Here is a 6,818-nt window from a genome sequence, read left to right on the forward strand (position 1 = left end):
CCGCAACATCGTATTGATACAGGACATGTTTTCGACTCTTTCACTTTCGATTTAGACACGTGGCTTAATTATATTGATAACAGAATCGAATCGCAAGATGATGTAAATTTTTGTACGGTTGCTCTTATATGATAACATTATTTTTTCTATGCAGAAAAATAAATTTTATCAGGAGAAGCAATTTTGCAGAAACTTACATCATTCCTTCTAAAGGTACAAATCATAATAATATTCTCGAGTGCTTTCGATACACGTTCAGACAGCATCGACACCCTTGAAGCATATAAATATTTCCAAAAAGAAAATTAATTGTCCTGCATTATGATATTATTGAATGTGAACATGTATGAAACACGCGAGAAGAAAGATCGAAAATTTTATTGGACAGAACATGATATCTTTTTCGCAAAATATATTAACTCTTCGAATTTATGAATTTTTTTATGCCAAATCGTGTAACTTGTGGCCGACATGCCAAATCTTTGTCTTTTTGTTTTTATTTTTCGCGATCATGAGCAGATGATCGAATTCAGAGGAGATACGCGCACATATGTAAAAAGAATCCATAAAGGTATAAATGTGTGTGTGTAATCATGTATAAATATATATATACAGCGAACCGCTTTATCGCTGAAAAAATTGCGTGACGCATAATGTGCACTCGCATGTGTATGCGTGAGATTTTACGACCGCTTATTTATGGCCGACGTTTCTCGCTGAGGCAACTCTCAACTTTTTCTCAATTTCTTGTCATTTTCTGATTGCTTTTTTATCATCTTGTTCATTGACCCGTTCCTTTCGGTAATATTGGAACCTGGAACTGCAGCTCGAATGATTATATTTTTGATGATCAAGTAAACGGTTTCATAATTTAAGTTTTTTTTTAAATTACATCTTCTTCCATTTTATAAGGTATTTATTTTATTTCATTTGATAATTTAATGATAATTCTGCCATGTGTTAATTTTCGAACGGTCGTAGCTATCATTTATTTGTTGTCTTAATATGTAATTTTGCATATATATAGATAGATTTTTTAAACAAATAAAAAAACTACCGAAAGAATAATAAAAAACTATTTATTTTGAATAATATTGAATAATTAATAATAACGGAATGTATAATTGATAATAATTATATATTCCATCTATGAAGCTATAGAAACTTATTTAAAAAATATAGAATATAGAATATGTATAGAGAGTGGCAATTTTATTTTTTGTAAATTCGAAGTTTTTTTTATGTAAATCACAAAAGTGAGGAAAGTTTGCGAAGACAAAGATTTTTACAGAACAAGAATCAAAAATTTTGAATGGAGTTTAAAAATTTACACATGATTGATAATTTATAAATATTTATATGTTGAATATTACTTTATACAAGGAGCTTCTTAAAATTATTAGATGTTTTTTTAATAGCAAATTTTCTGGCCAATTTGGAAATGATTTTTTTTTAATAAAAATGTCAAAGCATCAATAACCGAATTGCAAACAATTAAAAAAGAATTTTTTGCAAATTGTGAAGCTGAAACTATTTTAATTTCATGTGAAAATTATTTTAATTAATTTTAATTTGTTTAATTACAAAGATATATATGATGAAAAAAATTGAATACTCGCGAAAAGTGATTTCCCTCGACATTTTCGCTAAGAAATGATCGACTCCAGATTGATCAGAGAATTTATTCTTAAAAAGACATCTTGTAATTTTGGGATTTTTTATATACATGAGTGGTTTAGATACAAATTCATAAAATAAAAGTTTGAAAAATAAAAACTTTTATGTTCGCTTTTTATCGTAAGTACACATATAATAAAAATTATTTAACTATGCAATCTGACCTTGAAGATGAATTCAGTATAGTTATACTGATTGATGACATATCGCATTGTCGGTACTTCAAATCTACTAATAACTTGAACTCGAGTTTAAGTGGATTTGTATCATTTTGATATTTTAGATACTCATGTATACAAAATTATATCTTTGTGAAATTCTGCGCACGCGATGATTCGGAGCAAATTCTACGCTATTGAAGATAGAAGAAGAAGAGATGAAATATCTAAAAATCCTGAAATCTACGCGAAGAAAGATTCACGCGAATCCGCGATAAAATTGCGCTTCGGAGGGAATCTTCACCGATGAATCGACGAGCGCAATATTAAAGAACCTTACGTTTTCCATTCCGTTTTCCAGAGATAAACGTGTGGTAGTACGATCGCACCTCATCCAGAAGCAACGCGTACAATAATTAAAATACGCATTCGTGATGTGTGTCGAAACGAGAGTTCGCCTAGTCGCCTCCATACGATTATGCGACACGCACACCTATAAACATACATGTATATACATACGAACATAAAAGCGCTAAACTAGCCGCATATTACTCTCCTGTGCTTCCGCGCACAGCTGAAAGTTACTTGTAATTGTTAATAGCGAGGGAGAGGAAGGGGGTCTCGCTTGTTCCCATATGAGGGGGACAGGGGGGGGGGGAATCTACGAGCGAGCGTGGCCGTGCGTGAAGCCGTGTCCCATCCCCCTCCCCTGGCTACAAACGAGTGAGTTTCTCTACTCATTATGCGTATTTATAACTACGCGAGTCATACACACACACACATATGTTGGTGTTCGCGATACTATCGATTTTTCTGGATCTCGGCGCAACAACGATTATGTCCGCGAGTATTGTACATATGTGCGCTCGCATGTTACGTAACACGTTCTGTATCGCGTTTCTATTAATGTCACTAATCGTCCGGATATTAATCACGTTGTATCGTATTTCTCGACCGTGTAATATACTGCGTTCCTTTGTATACGTGAATCCTGTAATTATTGTCGCGATCGTTATCTCTTTAGTGCACGAAGCACAACGCATCGCGGCGATTCCGATTCTTTCGAATTTACTTCTTTTTTGTTTTGGAATATCCGATCCCTCTATGGGGTTTAACCCATTCAGACCCTATGTGCACAATTATGCACAAAAACTTTAAAATCATGTGAAATAGTTATTTTTTAAAATTAGTTTCCCTGCGATCTCTCGGTGGAAAAAATATATATATAATATATATATATAAATAAATATATATATAAAAATATATATATCTCGAATATATATATATATATATATATATATATATATATATATCGTCATTTTAAACCCTTAGCAGCAATAAAAATTAATTCAATAATGTTTTACATTACAGAAAAATTCAGGTCTGAATGGGTTAAACAGAATCTAAACAGATATATAAGCACGAACACCCTCGGGCATGTTTAGGTTTTCGAAGAAACGCCGCGTCGTTTCCTCGATGTTCGTCAACAGAGAACAAAGGCAAAAAAAAGGACGCTTTTTTCGATATACGAAATATTTTGTTAAATTAAAAATTACGAAACTCCTATCTTTTTTTTAAAACTTGTTAAACTCCAAATAAAAGAGTATCATATATTACATTTTAGTTTTTTCTCTCACAGTTTTTCTATGTTTTTCACTTTTTTTGAAGACGTGCGATCGATTTATAGAAACCTAATGGAGGTGTCAACGAACCTGCATTATCTCTATATATACGTATATAAATGCGATCGAAAGATATCTTCTTATATGTATAATGCGTTCGCAATAAATATATCCTGCTGTCAGATATTCGCGCGTTGCGAGACAGTGTCATTTCATTTCCCCTTTTCATTTGAATTTCTTCTGAAAATAATCCGTCGGATTAATTGCGCTCTATATGTAAGAAGTCACGTTCGCACTTGAGCGAAGCTGATGCCGTGTATACATGTAATTGTTATACACCGAGTAATGCTGATCGTACATAATAGTAGAAAATGATAAGAAGCTGACAGGCACAGTACATTTAGATGATTATTACCTCTAGTCCGTGGCTACTCGCGCGCGCGCGAACCGGTTTTTAATAAAATTCAACTCTTCGATTATGTCGTCGGACGTAATCGGGGAGCGAGGCATCGGGATGCCCGGCGAGGCCAAAGAGAAAGAGAAGGGGGGGGAGAGAGAGAGGGAGGGAGGGAGACAGAGAGAGAAATAGATCTTTAGCAAAGAGAGAGATAGTCGTAGCAGAAATAAGCGAGACAGTACAAACGTCACGTTATTCGCGATCACGTACTCGCTTCCACGTAAGCGAAACAAAGAGATCGATCGTTCGAGTTGAGGAGCGACGACCATAGCTGAAGTTCTCTCTCTCTATTATATATATATATATATATATATATATATATATATATATATATATTCTTTCTCTCGCTTTCTCTCGTTGTTTCTTTGTCATTCTCGATTTACGGAAACGCGATTCATTCTTCTGGTAGTCTCGCGACTCGGTCTCGCGACTCGCGAAATTAATGTGTTTTGATTGACGCATGAATGAGCATGATAACGCAAAAGTTGATTTAGCGATGCTGGCAGCAGAGCTTGCGTTTATCGAAAGCTTGTTTGCACGAGAACGCGATCGCGAGGCTCGCAGATAAAAGCAGCACTTCCGATAGAGATGTTATTCTCCAGAATCTACAGACGCGTTGTTGTTCCACTAATACTTCGTTTTATGAATCGCTAGATGTATGATTTGCTGTCCCTGAATTTTTCTCTCTCTCTCTCTCTCTCTGTCTCTCTCTCCCTCTCCCCTCATCTTTTTCTTTTTTTCCTGCAGGTCACGTGCATGTTAAGGATTGGCTCCGCAAATCTTCACGATATCTAATCATAGATCGTCACTGAGTAAATTTAAGCTTATAATCGTTGGATTAATTTATCTCTGCCTCATACATTTTACTCGACGTAGATTAGCTATATTTATAAACAGTGATAAGAGTAGAATCTCAATAATTGAACAATACAACATGATCACAGATTTTTAGCGATATGAATCGGATGGATTTGTAGATTGTGGATAATAATCTCGTTTTGATAGATTCACGAATCATCGGATAATTTAAGAAATTGTAAATTTGAATAAAAACCACGCTATCACAAAATTTTCAAATCTCCATTATTGTGTATTCATTACGGATTTTTAATATCATTGATCCGGTATTTCTTGTTAGGTCTGTAGAATATTTTAAATCAGATTCATGATCAGAATCTTAATTCTTTTAGAGTCATATATACAAGTTTGCGTCTTATTCCTATTTATAGTTCGATACTTGCCGTTTTTCATGTTCTTAGATTATCATTATTCGCAAAAATTCAGAAGAATTTAGAAAAATAATGAAATAAAGGAAGGAATAGAGAAAACGATTTTTAATGTGATTGTATTGCAATGCTTTAAGAAAGAAAGAAAACGAGAGAGAGAGAAAGAGAGAGAGAGAGAGAGAGAGAGGATTATAATTTTTATCTAAAAAAAAATATATATATATATATATATATACATATACATATACATATAAGAAAGATATTAAGAAGATAATAAACGTGTTTTTATTTCCGCTCTTGTTATATATTCTTTTTATCTTCTATATTTCCATATATTTTCTTCTCCACGATTTCTACATAATCACGCGAATGTAGAGCTTCTCTACTATACGCATCTCGGACAAATCTATGTTAATTATCCGAATACGATCACCTTCGGTTATTAGAACTAACGGCACAAGCTGTAATTTCTCTCTCTCTCTCTCTTGTAAGTCTCGTTACATAAATTCTCTTCTTGCGTGCGACCTACCATGTCCTCCGCGGATTAGACTGATAAAAATATTGTATGTTTTCAAATACAGGCTATTTATCAACTGTGAAAAATAATTTTCTTCAACGAAGGCGAAGCGATGTTTTCTGTTCGTTTCATAACGGAGACGCTACTTATTATAGATGGAAAAATAGACTAGTAGCAAAAAATAAATCGTCAGATTGCGTCAGATCGAATATTAGTCATTCGGAAAAAAAAATTAACATGAGAGGTATAGCCTATTTTCTTGCATCTAGATTGCATCGTAGATCGAGATGATAATAATTCATAATTCGCGTATGAGAGATAAAACGATAAAATATATATAATATATACAATAGCGCGCGTTAAACCGCGATAATATCTAAAATACTTCTCGTATGACCGAGACTAGAAACTTAAGTTCGATCGCGTGTCACCGTGAACAAACGCTTCCTAATACAATTGAAATCTTACGCAATATATGTTCGATTTTTATAATCGGCTCTCTTATACAGCGACTCTTCTATTTCATCTCTGATTTATTACTCGCGTATGTCCCTGAACATATACATAAATTTCTCATTAAGTCATAAAAAGATATAATGTGACTCTTTTAAAAGATACTTTTTTCATTGCAATATTCATGCGAGTGTCATCTTTTTGCTAGAAACTTCGCCGTATAGTCAAGATCAGCTGATCTCCGCGCCGCAAGCAAAACACAGTGCCTCGTACTGTGAATTTCTAAAATAAATTTTTTCATCTCTCCCGAGTCGCACAAAGAGCCAGGAAATCCACCTATGTTGTCCCCTCTTTACACCGAAATCTCCAATTGCCTAAATCGCCGGTGTCTCGAGAAAACTCGCTTCCGACATGAAGGAGATCCACGGTGATCTCACCTGTGGTTTTAATACACGCATCTCGCGCCGCGTTAAAAGCCTCGATAAAAGCCTGCGCGACGTAACGCACGTAGTCTCCGAGAGATGCGAGGAGAGAGGGAGAGAGATGGAGCGAGAGAAGAAACAAAACGAGCATCGTGGGTGAAAAAGAAAACCCGGTGCGCTGGTGCTGTCACCGTCGGCAACAGCGGATAGGTCTCTTTGGAGCAGGATGGCTTCTCGCGCGGTCTCGCTCGCACCCCGAGAGCCGAACGCTGCCGAAGGCCGGCGC

The sequence above is a fragment of the Camponotus floridanus genome, unplaced genomic scaffold (genome assembly GCF_003227725.1).
Source record: "Camponotus floridanus strain SB8 unplaced genomic scaffold, Cflo_v7.5 scaffold70, whole genome shotgun sequence".
NCBI lineage: Eukaryota > Metazoa > Arthropoda > Insecta > Hymenoptera > Formicidae > Camponotus > Camponotus floridanus.